Raw genomic sequence first — 19188 nt, forward strand, 5'->3', positions numbered from 1 at the left:
TTTAGAATTGTAGCCTAAAGGATATAATTGCTTATCTATAAATGCATATTAAAAGAGCTGTAGTTGAAAATTGTTATTGGGGGGCACTAGTTGTTCTAGCAAAATGAGTATATATTAGGGAAATTGGTAGAATAGAGGGCTAATTTTTTTGCCAATCAAAAGGATCAGAAAATGGCTTTTCACCAATACAGTAAAATTTCTGACACAGACTTACTAGATCAGTTATGGAAACAGATAGCCTTGTTTTTCCAATGAATTACAGGAAATCGTATGGTTTTAAAATACTGGGCCACAATCCAGCACACATTCAAGTCTACTTCATGGTGGCCCTTGTGTACTGGCTGCTAAAACCAGTAAGATTGGGCTTCATTCATTGTCTCAGGCAAAATCAAGTGGCCTTAGAGACTCAGTCATTTTTCTCTTGAGGAGTGCTGCTTTGCACTGTAATTTGGGAGGGATAAGGCACTTTCTCCCAATCATATTATTTGCCTTTCCAAATTATTTTCTCACCAAGTTTTTCCTTAGTCATGGCAGGTTGCCTGTTCCACTTCTACTAAATTTGGATCTTGTGGGCTGTTTGGTCAAGATATGCGGGTTTCCATATTAGGAAGCTGGAGGAAATGGTCACCAAGGCCCTTTCTAGCCCAACATCTCTGCTCTTTCTCTGGCTTGGAGGAATGAGCAGCCTGCAGCTTTAAAGTCCTCCATTTCTTTGGGTGCATTATGGGAAGACATTATATCCGTGGCCTACTTCACAACAGAGGATGGCCCCATCCAACTATAATCATCTCACAGAGCAATTAGAGAATTATCTTAGCAAATGAAATGACATGAGTATTTCATCCCCTTTACTTCCTTCCTTGGGGGTTTCTCCCAGGAAAGGGTTATTGGCCCCATAATTATGGCAATTTAAATTTTTTAATTTCTTTTGAAGCTTTAAGGTCTATGGAGCTTACTTAGAGCCTTCTAAATTTGTAGATAATAGATGTTAATGACTTAAAAGAGGGTAACATCAAGAAGACTGTATTCGGTATTAAATCATCTTCTTTTCATTTGAAAGCCTCATCAGAAATGATCAGTTAGTAATCTTAAATGGCAGAATCATTTATATTTCATATTTATTACTCAGACGTAATAGTTCATAGTATTAACTAATCAGTTACTCACTGCTTACACTTGGGCGGGTAAGGAAGGTCTTGTTTAAACTAAATTATATACCACTGCTCCAGGTCATAGATATAAGTAGCTACTCCCAGATTCCTATAAATTCCAAAAATACAATATATGTCCCTTGTTCATGGTCAGCTACACAAACCAAGGACACTTCCACAACTCATGGAAAGAGTAGCTGTAGCAAATCAGTTTATACCACAATTCCAAACACTCCTACTCGGAAGCCTCTTTTACTGGCATTAATGGCACTATATTCAACACTGGATCCAACATGTAGTTTGTGTTCTGGGCACTCCCTGCCTACCTGAATGGAAACCATTGACCAGAATGGTAACATTACATTGCAGGAAAATACAAAATTCCAAGAATATTCCTGTGAAAATAGCGGCAGCCACAGCTCTCAATCTGCCTACCAATATAGAGGTATTTCTGTACACTGGTACAACATTTTGAAGGTTGAAATACATTAAAACAAAGCAACCTAGGATTTGAGATAGAAATGAAAAGAGTTGTCTATTTTCTGAAACTCACATCAGAAATGAACTTAAATTATTCAGTAAATCCAAACCAGAGCAGAATATACAAAGCCCTGTTGCAAGAATCCTTCATAGTTAATTCAAAATAAAGCATTTGCTATAACTTCTTCTCTGTTCCTCAATGAATGTTATTAATTTAAACATTTTCCAGGTAATTATGAAAGATGAAATGAATACCTTTATTTTTTACATTTATTGTCTCATTATCTATGTAAATATAATCACATGTCATTCAGGATTCTGTGTCTCCAACATTCTGTTTTGTGTGTGCTTAATTCCTGTTCCTTAGCACAATTAGCTAAGCATTCAAGAATGCATGAGTCAACTATTATATGTGTTTACCTCTGTCAGCAAGCCTATTATCTTCACTATTATTCTCCTCAAGCACAATTTTAGTTTACTTTCGTTTGCATCTCTTTTGGTAATAATAATAATAATTTATATATCATTTTAGAATGCTCAGTAGCTGCACATGCACAATTTCAATACACCTTACAATACCGCTGTTAAGTTCCTCACTATTATTACCCTGATATTGCACAGAGGTGACTGAGGCACAGGGCGTTGCCTAAACCATCTAATCTCAGTCATTAAGGCTGCAATCTGATACACACTTACCTGGGAATAAGTCCCACGCAATTCAATGGGACTTACTTCTGAGCAGACATGCGTGGGATTACATCGTTGGTCACCGTGGAACACCAGCTTTCTCTAGAATGGAAGTTTCATACACCTGAAAGAGTAAAGGGTTTAGGTTATTTACTATTTACTATGTTCATATGCTTCTCTTTCTCCCAGAGGAGCCCAGGGTGGTTCCAACATGGTAAAATATGAATCTCAAAGCAACAATTAGAATACATCAACAAACAAAACAGCATAGGCAAGAAAACAACATTGTTGGACTCCCAGAAAGTATTTATCTCCCCAAAATCCAAGCAAATTTTAATTCTGTATGTATGTCTATTATAGTGCCAAATTATAATTCCCTAAAGGGCGTTTTACTTCTGTTAGCCAATGGCATTACAGACAACAACATCTAAACTAAGAACAAATAAAGGAACATCCAATAGGTTGAGGAGAGCAGCAAACAATTCTTTTTTTCTCCATTTGTCAAGAGATTGTCACAGGTACAAAATGTTAATTAAAACTGCTGTATTTTTTCATAACTAGCAAGTATGATTTCAAATTTCCAACTCCTTTCAACACTGAGAGGTGAAAAATTGAAGGACTGTGGATTTATGAGGCCAGATTTTGATTTGTTTTTTTTTAAATAATCTTTATTACTTTTAAGAATTACAAGGAAAGAAAAAAGAAGAAAAAAGAAGAAAAAAAGACAATATAGAGCAGAAAAGAAAAAAGAAAAAAGAGAAAAACAATACAATACAATATATAAACAATACAAAACATATCCTTAACACACTAAACTAAACAAAACAAAACAACAACAATTTAAAAACATATACCAAGCCATCATTACTCTATCTTTCATTCCCTTATTTCATCGACCTCCTCTCACCTCCCTTTTTGTATTCCACTTCTATTACTTGTTTCAGCAATTCCTTTCCATCTTTCTCTATTTTTATCATTATGAATATTTTTAACCTTATTTCCCATTAATACTAAAGTACATATTTATACTTAACTCCTTATAACATTTCTGCTAAAGCCATAAAGTTTCATTCCAACAATTTTCTAACAGTCATTAATTTTACAATATTTCTATATATAAACTTTAAACTTTCCCAATCTTCTTCCACCATCTCTTCTCCCTGGTCTCCCGAGGCCAGATTTTGATTTGGCTGAGACTGGATTTGAGCTGAAATTCACGTGAGGCCCTTTGTCGCCCGACAAATTTCTGATACTTCCGTTTTCTCACTACCCTAGAAAAAGAAGACCACTTTGCAGAATTTTCTCCAAATATTCTCCACCATTTCCCCCTCACAATACCACAGAATAATGGTAGGCCACAGGCATTGTGGATAATGGAAAATGGTTGCCAGGCTACCAGCTTGGCAGTGCCAACAAACAAACAAACCTCTCAGGAGGAAAACCAAAACTAATAAGCTGTGCTACACTGTTACTGGTAACCCTCATCCACTCCCACCCCTGCCAAAATTTGAATATTTATCTTCTTCCTGAAAGAATTAAATGAAATGGCTTCTCGAGTTCCTCTTCTCATGAATAGGGTGAATAATCTGAGAGGTCTTTTACACACAGCTCTAGTGAAAACCAGGTTTTATAGCAAAAAAGCAGGTTTTGTGTCTCTTTTTCAAGAGATGGGGAATTTCAGTTGTGAAAGAAAACAGAGCAGAAAATAGTTCAGCAAACATTCTGATGAAAAATCGCTTTTCTTTCAATATGATCAACATACCTACATATATACTGCTCTAGAGTGAAAGTGGTCTTCTTTATGGTCCAGCTCTCACTTCCATAAAGAAGCTGACCATAAGAAGGCAATAAAGAAGGCTGATTGCCGAAGAATTGATGCTTTTGAATTATGGTGCTGGAGGAGACTCTTGAGAATCCCATGGACTGCAAGAAGATCAAACCTATCCATTCTGAAGGAAATCAGCCCTGAGTGCTCACTGGAAGGACAGATCCTGAATCTGAGGCTCCAATACTTTGGCCACCTCATGAGAAGAGAAGACTCCCTGGAAAAGACCCTGATGTTGGGAAAGATTGAGGGCACAAGGAGAAGGGGGTGACAGAGGATGAGATGGTTGGACAGTGTTCTCGAAGCTACCAGCATGAGTTTGACCAAGCTTCGGGAGGCAGTGGAAGACAGGAGTGCCTGGTGTGCTCTGGTCCATGGGGTCACGAAGAGTCAGACATGACTAAATGGCTAAACAACAAGAAGAAGAGTGAAGGTGTGATACCTGGATCTGAGATGCTTTCCCATTCTAAAAGTGACCTGAATCATTTATACTGGCAGAAATCCCACCATCCTCTGGTTTCCAAAGTTTGAACCCACAAATACAAATTACACACACACACACACACTCCACACACACACACTCTTTCATATAGAGAGGGGGCAAGGGATGGATCTCTTCATCTCAGCGCTGAGCTGAGAGGACAGATTAATTCTTTCCTCACTGCCCAGCGCTGAGATGGGACAATTTCTCCACCTCAGCACTGTAATTACAGGAGAGGTTTATGAAATCAAATTTAGGGAATCAAACATAAACATGATAAACAGCAATTAAAACTGTTTAGTTAACAGAAAGATCAGAACTGGGTATTTGTCTTTTTATTTTTTTTTCCACATTTTATCTATGTAAGAAGAAAAGGAGAGGTTTCAGATATAGTACTTAAGTTCTACCCCCTCCCTGGAAGTAATATTTAAAAAGCATTGCCTGAAAACAGAAAGTGTTTTTAACATTAAAAAACCGAGCATTCCTTATTATTTTATTTCCAGTTAAAAATTCAGATTGGATGCTCAATAAACCGTGTTCATGATTAACTGACAGGTGGAATTATCTAGAGAAACTGAACATTTTGCTGTCTCAACAAGTAGCAGCTTTTCAATCTCTGACATATGTTTGCCTTGTGCTATCTGTATTATATTTTCTGAAGAAGGTTGACTCCTCTGATCTAAGCAATGTAGCAGTTAAGGGGGTATATATAGTATCTTAGCAGCAGTTGCAATGTTAGTAGTATGTAGCAGAAGAATCTTATTCTTTGACATAGACTTTTCTGTTAATAACTGTATTTTGAGAGAAATAAATGAAATTCCTATATTCCCGTTATTGTTTGCTTTTTGCTAGAACTTTTTTAAGGCTCTAAGAATGGTGATGTCTGATTGACACAATATTTGGTTGCAATCTATTAAAATTTCTACCTGCATGGTCTCCTTGCAAGGGCTTTGCTAGGTACTTAAAGGACTTGGTAGCCATCCTGGGTGGAAAAGAATCCAAACTGGTGCAATGATTAAGATTGTGCTGTTACTCATCGTAAGATTTTAAATGCTTACCATTTACAGTGGTATAGTTGCAGGGTGGTGCTGATTTGGATTTTTTGGGCATGCTGCCACAGATGTGGCATCCCATAAGCTCCAGCCAGCATAGACAATTGTCAGGATGATGAGAGTTGTAGTCTGACAACATCTGGAGGGCCATAGGTTCTCCATTCCTGGCCTTGGCCAAAGATGTTGCATTATATTACACTTGCATTTTTTTACCTCATAGAAGGGCCTCTCAGTACATTCTGCAAAAATGGATATACAGTGGTACCTCGGGTTACATACGCTTCAGGTTACAGACTCCGCTAACCCAGAAATATTGCTTCAGCGTGAGAACAGAAATTGTGCTCTGGCAGCACAGCAGCAGCAGGAGGCTCCATTAGCTAAAGTGGTGCTTCAGGTTAAGAACAGTTTCAGGTTAAGTACGGACCTCCAGAACGAATTAAGTACTTAACCCGAGGTACCACTGTATTTGGCAAAATTGTGCACAGAATAAGCAGATTAAGAGGAAAGGGCATGCAAATGCACTGAATTTTTTGTATGGATTTTAAGGAAAGGATGTGCAACCTGACACAGAAACAGTACAATTTCAGATTGCAGAACTAAGAAATACAGTGGTACCTCGGGTTACATACGCTTCAGCTTACAGACTCCGCTAACCCAGAAATAATACCTCGGGTTAACAACTTTGCTTCAGGATGAGAACAGAAATCGCATGGCGGCAGCAGGAGGCCCCATTAGCTAAAGTGGTACCTCAGGTTAAGAACAGTTTCAGGTTAAGAACGGACCTCCAGAATGAATTAAGTACCTAACCCAAGGTACCACTGTACCAGCATTGACAAATTTGTCAATACCTAGTATTTCCAGAAACACCACAAGGGATAGAGCAAGTTTTTGGTGAAAAGGTGCTTTTATGTGTTGCTCTGTGTTTATGTCCATTTCTTACTTTATGAATCCATTGACATCATAACCCTTCCTATTCACCCGGCATAAAGCCTTGATCTGACCTGCTCACCTATCTGGAACCTAAACATTTCTCTGGAAGCCTGTTTTTGTATGCCCTCACCAAATGATGTATGGTCAGTGGCATATCAGTTGTGGAATTCCCTCCTCCTAAGAGCTCACCTTGCACCGACATTCTAGTCTTTTCAGCTCCAGGGTAAGAGCTTTTTATCTACCTGTGTTTGAAGATCATTTTAAGATCTTCAGTTTTCTTGGCTCTTCTGTGTTAAGTTATAGTTTGCTGTTGCTGGCTATATTTAGTTACCTAATTTTGTACTTTGCTTGGCTTCATTTTGTTTATTTTTAGAGTTCTTATTGTCTTTTATTGTTAACTGCCCAGAGAACATTGTTAATTGGGTGATAAATAAATGAAGTAAATAAATACCTTTGATTTCTTCCTTTCTGTTATCCTCCTTATTCAATCTGCCACCAAATTATATCTCTTCTCCCAACCCAAAGTGTAGAAAGCAGGGTGTGTGCATCAGGTTCAGTATCAAAGTAGGGGTAACTTAGAGAGTTTGGGGGCCTTTCAGAGGTAAAGCAGGGACCCCTGAAGTACCTTGTGGTGCAAACAAGCATCTACTAAAAGTGAAAGTAGTGTCTCTAAGCTTACCATATACGAACTAATGAAGTGATGCGAGAAGGGAGAGCAAATAACACAATAGGAAGAAGGTAGAGGAAAAGTTCTTTGTGACTGACAGGATATGCCTGTAATCAGAGAGAGTGGTTTTACTCAGAAAGCAAATCCATTTTAGTTTTCCTCATCCCCAAATCAACTTAAAAGTGCCTAGCACAAATGCTCCTGGACCTTTTCCTAGCAAGTTACCAGGGGAACCTCTCTTGTATCTGCAATTTTCAGACAAATTATCCAGAAAACACTGACTAGGAGAGAAAAAGTTATTTGTTCTTTACCCACTCTAAACCTGTAACAGCTATCCCTTTTTTGCGGGGGAGGCACCACTGCAACTATCCTGGCAGGATTAATTCTTTCAGAAGGCGTAAGAATGCCTGCAAATTTCATCCATTTCTGCCTCCCTTTTTGTTTTGTTTTTATAAAAACATTATATATACAGTGGTACCTCGGGTTACAGACGCTTCAGGTTACAGACGCTTCAGGTTACAGACGCTTCAGGTTACAGACTCTGCTAACCCAGAAATATTACCTTGGGTTAAGAACTTTGCTTCAGGATGAGAACAGAAATCATGCTCCGGCGGCGCAGCGGCAGCAGGAGGCCCCCATTAGCTAAAATGGTGCTTCAGGTTAAGAACAGTTTCAGGTTAAGAATGGACCTCCAGAACAATTAAGTTCTTAACCCGAGGTACCACTATCTATCTATCTATCTATCTATCTATAGAGAGAGAGAGAGAGAGAGAGAGAAACTTTAAAGGTGTTCAGTACAAAAGCCCTTGGACCTATTTGCCTGTAGTTTATTAGGCATTATCCCTAATGTCTGCAAATTTAATCCACTTGTATAAAAAAGGCAAACTTTTAAAATATACTGAATAGTGAAGTGGGAGAACAAATTGGGCAGCTTACAAAGCACTTGTTGATTCCTGTATCCTTCTGGTCAGGACTAGAGCTGGAGGTAGCGATAGTCTTCAATGATTAAACCTGCCTCCTCAGTAATGACATGGTCTGGCCCTAACTCCTCTTCCTACCCATGATCATTGAGATTGGGTGTCCCAGTGCATCTCCCCTAGTGGAACCTGCCCCAGCCATTCTGTCAGCTGGGGCCCACTCCCAGACAGTCCTGCCCTCCCCCCTTAAAACAAAATAACTTAACTAAAAAAAGAGCTAAAAATACAATACAAGTTAAAACAACCACAGATTAACCTCATCCCACCCTCAAAAGGCCACCTGAAAGGGATGATCCCCTTTGGTGTCACCCCTTCGGGGACAGCCCTGCCCCCAGGGCAGGCAAACTGGCTTTATTCTGCTGCCCCAGGAGCTGTTCCCAATGTGCCTGCTTGCCCAGGGACCTGGTCCCTGCAGAAGTCTCTGCCGTCATCTTCACTGCTGTAGCCCCAACTTTTTCTACATGCCACCTCATATTTCTGGGATAACAACTGGAAGGCTGCTACTCGGTTGTGGTTGGTGCCCAACAGGGCTGGAAAGACAGATCGAAGGGAGACCAACAGTAAGTGGGGCCAGAGCCAATGACAGGCATAGCCAACTGATTCTAGTTTTGTCCCCATCTTCCTCTCTGCGGAGTTATTAGGAGAAGGAAGCTGCTGGGCAGTGCTGTCTTCCGAACTGATTGTAAGAAGGGAGACAGGCAGGGGTTGGCAGACTGAAGTTAGTGGGGCAGTGCCCCATTCACTCTAATCCTACTTATTCTATCCAACTCACAGCAAGGGGGAAATATAGATGTAGTGCACCAGAGTTAATTAAAAACTAATCAGAACTGGAGAGGAAAATACAACTGCATCAAATTTGACTGGGGCTGAGAAGTGTGACAGAAGTAATCTGAAATGAGACTGGAGGGGTATCTAAACATTGTACCAGAGATTTAACATAAGACCAAACACTCACCTTAGGAAAAAAATAATGCCACGGAAGCCCAACAGCAATACCTGAATTACAATCTTACTATACCATTTATATCCATTACTGTCAGACTTTCCTAGAAAGGGTGCTCAAGTTCCTTCTTAATTGGTATAAATCACATTAAGGGAAGAAAAGTTAATGTTTGGAGCACTGAAACCTATATACCAGGCTTTAAACCTAGATCAGGTATTCCGAAACATGTGACAGTAGCTTATATCATGTGCAAAGGCACAAGTCAAGTGGAAAAGATGTATATGAGCTTATCCAGACTTGAGCTAAGAAATGCAATTAATCCTTACAATAAAAAAAAAAATCCCACCTTGTGAGTTCTACCTTGCATTGGATTTCAAAAGACCCAGATTTCAATGAAAGATATTAAATTTGAAACCAGCTCTAGCTTGGGCTTTATTTCTGTGCTCGGAGTGAGATTTTTCTAAAACATACATCCAGATTACTTCTTCTGCTGACAAAGTAAAGGAACGCTGTAGCTTTGACCTTACCCACCCACCTACCTTCCCTTTAAAGAGAAAGAGAGAGCTTTCCACTGAGTGACCCTAACATTTTAGCAGAGCATCTGGTTACATCCTTAACAATAAAGACCATTGAAGGTTGCATCTTGGAAGAAACTGTATCTCTAAAATTTCACAAAAGCAAAAAAATCAAACACTTGGAAAGTACACCAAAATTAGTCAGGAAAGGTTGAAGCTATTCTTCTACTTAGAGCCTCAAATAGCAACATCTCTTTAATAATAACTTTTTTTTTCATTTATCACAAATGATAACAAAAAAAGTCTGAGGCAAGATATTAACTTGCAAGTATGAGTCTTAAAGGGCAAAAAATAAAAAATATTATGTCCAAGCATCTTAAAAGAACAAAAGGGCAAAAAACTGCCATGAGTATATGAAAGTGAAAAAGGGTTGTGATTGAAATCAGATGAATAGCTACCTATTTCAAAAGGAAATAGATCTATGAGTCCTATACAGTGTGGTCCCACTGAATTCTATAGGGCTTACTTCCAGGTAAGTAGTATGGGATTGCTGCCTTATTCAACCTGCTTTGCTGGAAGGGGATTGCCAGGTGAACAGGGGCATCTCCAAACAGAAAAGCAAAATGTGTTGACTACTATCCAGGTGAGACTTCAATTGCTTTCTTTTGTAACTGAGAGTGGAAAAAGAAGAGGAGAAATACAGGACTGAATGAGCTCTGTAGGTTGTTTTTTCAAGGTCTGGAATGTAAGCGTGATTGGAAGGAACTATCTGATATAAGACATTTCAAGAGGAGGTTCCCCACTTAACGTTGTTTTCCTTTCATCCTGAACTTATGAGTTGCTCTACAATCTTATTCCAGAAAGTTAGCTGTAAAGATTCCTTGACACTTTGGGCACTAAGGTTTCATGGAGTAGAGTCCACTTCATGTGATGAAGATGGTGACACTTGCTTGTCCATAAAAGCTGATGTCACACTAACCTTCACCCCTCTCCCAACTATTAGTCTTTAAAGTGTCATTAGACTGTCATTAGGATATAGTCTGGTTTCACCCAATGCCTAAGCCAAACTGCTCACATCTGTAACCCATAAAGTTGTGGCCTAATTTATCCCATTAACCCAAAATATTGGTGTCCGTGTGTTTATTATCTTAGGGAGCTGTGGGGGACCTGGGGCCTCGCCACGCAACTAGCAGAGGCAGGAAATTAGTATTAACCAGCCAGTTTCTCTTATCTGTCCCCAATCCCCTCGGGCCAATTTTGGCAGGTGGGCAAGGCAACTCACCTGTCCATCACCTGGCATAATTAGCTGGCTAAACATGAAGCACAAGACAGGCAAAGCGCTTTGCCCAGTGGTTCTCAAATGCTTGATTGATGTCAGGTGCAAAGCAAGTGGGCATGGCTTTCCCCAAATGGCCTCACAGGCCAAATGAGAAGGCATTCAAACATGCTGTGTGAGAAAATGGCATCTGTGCTAGTATTGAGCATTCCTATGTGCATTGGATATCCACCCACAGTTCTTGGGTTCAGCAAGTGATAAGTGCCCAGAAGCTTAGTTATGTGAGTGGATCATTTTAGCAGCTTATTCCTAGCTACATAAAGGTACCAGTGTTTTTGTTGGAAGTGCAACAGCAGAGATCATTCCATGTGCAACTAGAGTGTTAATTAAGTTAGTATTAGAGTCAACTAGCCAAGTGGGAGAGGTAGAGGTGTTGCTTAGCAACCAGACAGACTGGCATGATGTTTGCTGAGGTAGCATGTGTCCTAATCAGCTGTGTGGTTCTTATTTTATATATTTATTTATTGGATTTATTCAGACCAAGATATGCAAAAAAAATGCTATGTCATAGATACATCACAAATAAGATGATATGTATCAGAGGCAGGATGGAGAAATCAAACCCTGGATCCAGAGGTTCCTAAGGAATTAGGCCATTTAATGTGTTGCCTTGCTAATAGGTAAGGTGAAAGGTAAGGTAAAGGACACCTGGACGACTCAAAGACGACTATTGGTTTGTGACACTCATCTCGCTTTCAAGCCAAGGGAGCCAGAGTTTGTCCACAGATAGCTTTCCAGGTCAAGTGGCCAGCATGACTAAACCACTTTTGGCACAATGGAACACTGTGACAGTAACCAGAACGCACGGAAACACCGTTTACTTTCCTGCCACAGCGGTACTTATTTATATACTTGCACTGGCGTGCTTTTGAACAGTTAGGTTGGCGGGAGCTGGGACAGAGCAACGGGAGCTCACCCTGTTGCAGAGATTCGAACCGCCGACCTTCTGATCGGCAAGCCCAAGAGGCTCAGTGCTAATATACAGTCTCCACAACATTGTCCTATGTTGCCCCCACAATAATCCCCAAATAGAGAATACATGCATTGACCATTTAATATACATTATCCCAAATGGATGTTGTCCACTTGTATACATCATCAGGATAGTACGCATGTTGAGCATGTAGCATAAGGAATCATTTTTATGTTGTGCATTTGTGTGTGTGTTCCTTGCACATTCATGTGAAAGTGCACTGAATATGAAAATTGTGTATTTTCTGACTATGCATGCACCAATCAAAGTAGTAGCAGGATTGGTTTATTCTCCCTCAGAAGGTACATCAGGCAACAAGAATGTGTTGGGTGAGCTTGCGTTGAGATTTTGAGCCCCTTATGTCAGTTATTCATCTACACCTCAGGAGGCATCAAGAGTGCAGGCATGCATGCTACACATTTTCTTGCTTAGTGTGTATTCAGTTCAGAGTTTTCTGGCTACATAAAATTTTTACATACTTTACAGCTACCACAGACACCTGAATGCAATACTTGGTACCCAGGGACATCATTTAAATTTGTTACTCTGTCTGAAAACTTTGGGTCCATAAACCAATGAAGAGATTACCTTCATCTATCTGCAGTTTCAGGATTTTGCTTCTGTCAGGCAGGTAATATTTTGTGTTCAACGACTAATGTAAGCATTATCAGCATACCTTTGTACAGTACATATTAGGAGGAAAATATATATTTAACCAATTCTGAGCAACTTAAATGGGGAGAAAAAAAATGATGAACTAAAAATTCTCATATGAGCCATGAGAGAGCTCTCTGCAAGATATAACCGTGTAGCTTGGTTCCCAGTGAAGTAAAAGCCACGACACACTCTGGTTGCAGCTAAAAAGCCAGCTTTGCACTATTATTTCCACTTCATTGAGGGTTTATACCACATGACAAAAACCCCACAGGCCTGTTTCCCTTCATATATAGATACACATTAATCAGGAGGAGCTCTACTAAACTCAGCTGAGTAACACTGTTGGAGATATGTGTGAGAGAAGCAAATCAGGTACTACAAATCTAATTACAAGGCAAGTTGCTCAAATAGAGAGTGGTTGCTAAATTTATGCATCTCAAATGTGGCCTGCAGTGTGCTGGTAGGGTATGTGATATCGTAAACTATGGACAGTAGTGGTAGAATGCATGCTTTGCCTGTAAAAGGACCCAGGTTCAATCCGAAGTGACGCTGGGAAAAACTCCTGCTTGAAATCCTGGAGAGGTGTGTAGACAGTACTGAACAAGATGGGTCTGACTCAGGATAAGACAGCTTCCTGTGTTCTTATGACTCTATGGATGCAATACAGGGAAATGTAGGAATGCTTAAATCATCAGTGGGACTCAAGCATGTCTGTTTCTGGGTTGCATTCCATAGGGCTGCATTTCCAATTAAGATTGTCTGGATTGGGCCCTGTATGCTGTCCTTATCACTCATACTGCATCAGATATATGGTGAATACAACTGCAGCTCAGCATCTGACTGGGCAGGTTCCTTGTTGTATGCTAATTACCTGACAAGACACCCTTCTTGTCTAGACTAGCCAGATGTCCCTAAATGGCCCATAGAGATTCATGGCCAGACAAATTATCTGTATCTGAACCTTAGTGGCTCATCTTTTAGATGCATCAGCAGGGGGAAAACGGCTATTAAAATCATACTGGATTGTGTTTCTATCTAGAATGTAATTCATAATCATAAATATAAATAAAAACACTGACCACATATAGAGTTCTTAGGTACGTTAATTCTATTTTTCACATCATGGACCTTGCTCATAAACAGTGTTGCATTAACAGTGTAAACTGAAGATGGTCAGATTCAAGCTAATTTATGCCTAAAACCATTTTCTCAGAAGTAATTCCCAGTGATTTAAACAGAACTTGCTTCCAGATCACTGTGCTTATGACCATAGCCTTCGGTCCCACAGACCTTAAGTAGGAAGAAACTGATTTAAATTCAAGCACTCTAGCCAATCCCTTTTGTTATGTGTTTAAAATAAAGTACTGTAACAGATTTAGTATTTGGACCACACTGTACAGCAGATACACAGGAAGAAATCTAAGAGATGGACTGGCATCTAAAATCTGTTTGCTACTTTAATATTAATAAGGTGTATCCACACTTGGATTAGAAAAAGATACAGTAATCCTCAAACCACTTTATTTCAAAATGCCTCTGTTAAATGGAACTATCCTGTGAGGAGGAGACAGAAAATCATAACCTTAAAAGGCTATAATTTCATGTTTGTACAGAAGTAAATAGGAAGTAAGTCCCAGAAGTGAGCTGTATACAAGTGTAAAAACCATTGAAATGTGAGTGCAAAATTTAGCCTTTAGCAGTAGCATGCATCATTTCTGTGATAACTGGAAGATAGCTGTAGTGTAGAAGATCAAGTAATTCCGAAATACTCAGGCAGCCTTTTAAAAAAAATAAAAATAAACTTACAAAACTGAAATACCTTCAAAGTTGCTTTTGTCTATTAAATAATTCCCTCCCCCTTCAAAGGTCTATGTTCCACAGTTTCAGCTATAAATCTCTCATGGGAATAAGGGCTGGCACAATAAATAGAGCCAATGCATTGTTGTTGCACTCAAGTCTTTGACTTATCTTTGCCAGAGTTTTACTCTGAGCTGCTACCTCAGAGTTCTAAGGTAACGCATTTCAAAGAACTCGGAAAGTGAAGAGTTATTTTCTTCAGTATGGTATTACTCTACTTTTAAAAAATAATGATAATCTCAAACTAATCGAAGAAAAATCTATTCAGCAGATTATTATTATTATTATTATTATTTTAAAAAAGAATAAAACAAATTATTGCTTAAATGATTCTGCTTACCAGAAAAGTACACAGAAAAGGAGAAAAATAGCTCAGGCTTGGTTGAAAGACTAAAAATGCACATGAATCAATTATGAAAAAGAGAAGGTCTCTTTGAATGAGGAAAAGCTGATTGGAATTAAGATAGGCTTTGTTCATATCTGCAAGGTACAAGGAGAGGACTTTTCAGTGGAACAGAAAAGGGGGATTTGGGAGTGTTTGGCTGCTTAGTGCTATAGTGCTTTAGAGCCCATGTGAAAATTTGCTGCTAGCTATTAATCATCATTGTGCCCCTGCAAAGAAGCTGTTACAATGATGACTATATGTCATTATATTCCCACTGTATGTAACGAATCAGAGAGCTGGGAAAGTTGGCTAAGAGCGGCTGGCAAACTTTTTAGCAGCGGAATCTATTTAAATAAATTTACATCACATTTGCTACTTTCTCTGGTATGGGAATCATACTTTAAAATGAAACAATATGCTGTGTTCATGGGCCCTGATCTTTTATTCTCCTGTCTCTGAGCCTCCTTTCCAGGTCAGCCTTTGCCAGCACTGACAGCATGCTTTTCTCATAGCGTCTCCTTCTCATAGCCTTTGGTTGCTTTCAAGTTCAATTTAGCACAATAAAGTTGTTATGCATGACAGTTTGGAGAGCAGAATAGGTGGTGTCTGAGCCCGCTGTGTCGCTACAAAGTGGGTTCATTCTCTGCAGGCCAGCTCAGTTACTGAAGCCTTGCTGGTGGGACACTGCACTGGACTTCCAGACGTTTCCATCCTGACCAAAACAATTAGCTTCAAACGGCAAGAAGCCGCAGGGTCGTCCTCTCTTTCAGTGAGACTCCACCATTTAATGTGCTGCAGTGGATTTCAAATTCATGTTGATTTATCCAGTTGTACCCCTCTTTTTGATAGTCTTCATGTATATATATATTGTATATATACAGATGTGTAAAAGGAACAGGGGGGAAAGTTTGAGGCTTGCCTGGCTCAAGAGTTTCGTTAGAAAGCCCGAGCCGTTGTTTTATGTTTGTTTTCACAAAGGAATAGACTCGAAACATGTCAGCCTTAATTCTGTGAGGCTGGAGTGGCTAAAAGAGAGCCCTGAGGTTCCAAGGACTGGACCTGAAAGGAAGTGTCTCCTTTGGTAAACATCAACAAGCCAAACAATAAACAAGCCTTAAAATGCTAAAGTTGTCAAGTTGGTTATCTGTTATAAAAGATTCACCGTGAGAATTTTTGTAAACAAACAAACAAACAATGAATGCACCTACTTTTGGCTTAATCGTGACCAATTTAAAATAAAAGAGATCTCATTTTTTTTGTAGTAAATTCAAGATGGCAACAAACCATTGATCTAATGTAAGAGTACACCAGCACTGCAGCATCATGTGTATCCCTCAAAAGACTTTGGCAGAACAAGTTCTGTCAATGCAAGTGATGCTTCCAGTGGTAAGTGTGCTGTGGGCGGCTGGAGTCTAGGCACTGAGAAAAGCCTCCTTCTTAACAATACCTGTATGAAATTTAAATAACAAAGCAAATTTCAAGCTGCAGTCCATCACCCGCTCATTCCAGATCTGATGTAAACCAATGGGATTGTTCTTCAGCAAGTGGGTTTCAGATATGATTCTTTTTCCAGTGCCACCTGGACTGAACCTGGGACCTTTTGCACACAAAGCCTGCATTCTTTCCTTGAGCTGCAACCCTTTCCAACCTCCTCTACTCTTGTAAAAAGTGCTGCACTGTAAAATCTATCTTCACAAACTTGAAGCAGCCTCAGATTGGCAGGGGTGTTGTCAGGGTTTCTTTTGGAGGGGTGTGAATGTAAAATAAACAATAAATCAATATTAAAATGCTATGCAGTATCTTAACGGCCCATGCATCATCAGCTACATTTCCATTCTTCTGGATGTGTAGTTCAGTATATGCTTAGTTGATTGTTACCTGGAAGCTTGCTAACCCCTTTCTCAATATAAATTCGCCCAATTAAAGATGTCACTTCAACCAGTTTGGTCTCTTGTATATTGTTACACATTTAATCATCACACTGACAGACAACTTGTCCTCAGTCAGATGCCAGTGAAAGAATGTCTATGTGCAAACTTTGTCTTTGACTGTGAAAAAAACAAAACATTATGCACTTGACAACAATATTTGGATACATTTCCCTAGCAGTTATATTCAACCACTTCAAACATTTCAAAGTGAACTCATGCACAGGTAAGATATGTGTGACTATGAGTTTGATGTGTTGCAGTCATTCATTAACCAGGTGGAGAACAGATTGCAAAGATCATTTTGCTTGCTCTATACATTCTGGACTGTAGTCACAGGTTTTTCCTTGATGTCCAAATAATCATGTGGATATTCTGATATTTTCCAAAACAAGAGCTTTATTCTATTTTTCCCTGTTTAAAAAGACTTTCGCATGTTTGGGGTGATACCTTGCATTTTCCACAATTATAAAAAAAAGACTTAAGGTTCAAACAAAAACAAAAAAGAATGACAGGAATCAAGTGAAACACAGGGAAGGGAGGCTATAAACAACCAGACAGTGAGACTACAGTCTATCCTCATATCCCTCCATGAGAATTTCAGCAACACCATTCTGAATAAACGGCTGTGGATTGTACCAAACATTCACTTCTAGGATGCTGGATCAAGTGGTCAAAATGTGATCAAGGAGAGGTATTCATTGACTCCCAAACACCATAATAATTGACACTAATTGGCCCCCTTGTTGTGTCTCTCAGCAACCTTATAACCTTTGGAGAGGTGGTCCACTCATCAAAACTGAGACATGTTGTAAGGACAGTGCATAAGACGTTTGCTCTGCCCGTTTCTGCTATACCTCTTCTGTGATAATAGAGCTCCATTTTATAGTATCTTCTAGTGCATTTCACATCCACTAAAATTTGATACAGATAACAATGGAATATTACACACACACACACATCTCACCAGGTAAAATAATTAACTGTGAAATCCTAAGCATGTTTCTTAGCAGTCCCATGGAACGCAAGAGACTTAACTCACTATCAGGTGTATGCAGAATTGCACCCCCAATGTGACTTTTGATGTGCAGACTCATATTGCGACTTAAAGTGAAGAGCTCCGCATTCTTTTTTGCCTGGAGGTATTTGTTAATAATCAGGCTGATTTGGAAAAATAAACAACTAACACTGAAAAGCCATAAAAGGAAACTAGCTCAATGTTAATTGCATTAAACAATCATCCTGTAGCTGTGAATAGGAAAGCTGACCCAACAAACATTTGGTGTTATATATATATATATATATATATATATATATATATATATATATGGTGTTTAATATATATATTTCCCTTCTTGCACTGATTAGCACCTGGATTGTGGATCTGAACTTATGTTTACTAGTTTTCATGCTTTCCTTAAAAAAAAAAAAAGGCTTTAGTAGGTTATTGCTCATTTTCTTTCCCATTATAAGGAGAAGTGCCTAGGAACATAACATATGTGTAAAATAAAGCCTTAAAGGTGTTTCTGGGTTCTGTGCATAAGTGTTGAATAAAGACACATGCTCTGTTTTCCGTATCAACATGCTGTACTACGATGTCTTAGGGAAGCACCATAACTTAACTTGTCCTCCACACAAAGTTCTGGCAAGCCTCAATAGATTCATTAGTGATTTTTTTTCTTCAGACCCAAGGAAGCTCAAAGAGCCCCTAACAATGGAGCTAATCACTGCCTCTTCCCTGACCCAAGCTTATGTTTTCCTCCTTTTCACTCCAGACTCTTATTTCATTTCTGAGCAATTGGCTTTCTATGGCACTCTCCAACTAAATAAGTACCCCTTCTTTCCCTGCGCATATGCATCTTATCTAATGTATCTATACAATCTCTGTTTACCTGCCTGCATTTATTATAGAGTCACAAACAGTTGAAATCTTCTAAGGTGATTCTCTCTCTCTCTCTCTCTCTCTCTCTCTTTCTCTTTCTCTTTCTCTCTTTCTCTCTTTCTCTCTTTCTCTCTTTCTCTCTTTCTCTCTCCATAGGCCACAAACAGCCTGGCATTAAAATGCAGATTATGTTCTTTCAATTAGGGAAGGCTGTGCAAAATCTGAAGGGAAAAAAGACAAAGCTAAATGTTTACGCTAAACAAGTACATCTACGTTGTTAGAAGTGAGGTTTGGCAAGTTGCAATTTCAATGGTGCGGCTAATGAATAAATGTTAGACTGTATCAACAGTTCTGAACAGGCTTGTGGCTTATGTGTGCATGAAGTGTAATGGTATCAATTGACTGGTTCTTTGTGGTTGCTATAAAGTACTCTTGAATGTTTCGATGGCGAGAAGGCATGCA

At 39.2% G+C, this 19188-nt stretch overlaps 1 long non-coding RNA gene across 9 annotated transcripts in view; it reads right to left on the reverse strand.

The window, feature by feature from the left end:
• The window catches only part of LOC310745048, a 133503-nt gene that overhangs the window by 15989 nt on the left and 98326 nt on the right, over positions 1 to 19188 (reverse strand). For all 9 annotated transcript variants that reach the window (XR_014539846.1, XR_014539847.1, XR_014539848.1 and 6 more), the window contains exon 3: positions 2324 to 2442. This is a non-coding gene — a long non-coding RNA (uncharacterized lncRNA). The remainder of the gene's footprint in view (positions 1 to 2323; positions 2443 to 19188) is intronic.

Source organism: Podarcis filfolensis (genome assembly GCF_964270895.1).
Source record: "Podarcis filfolensis genome assembly, chromosome: 11".
In the NCBI taxonomy this organism is placed as follows: Eukaryota; Metazoa; Chordata; class Lepidosauria; order Squamata; family Lacertidae; genus Podarcis; species Podarcis filfolensis.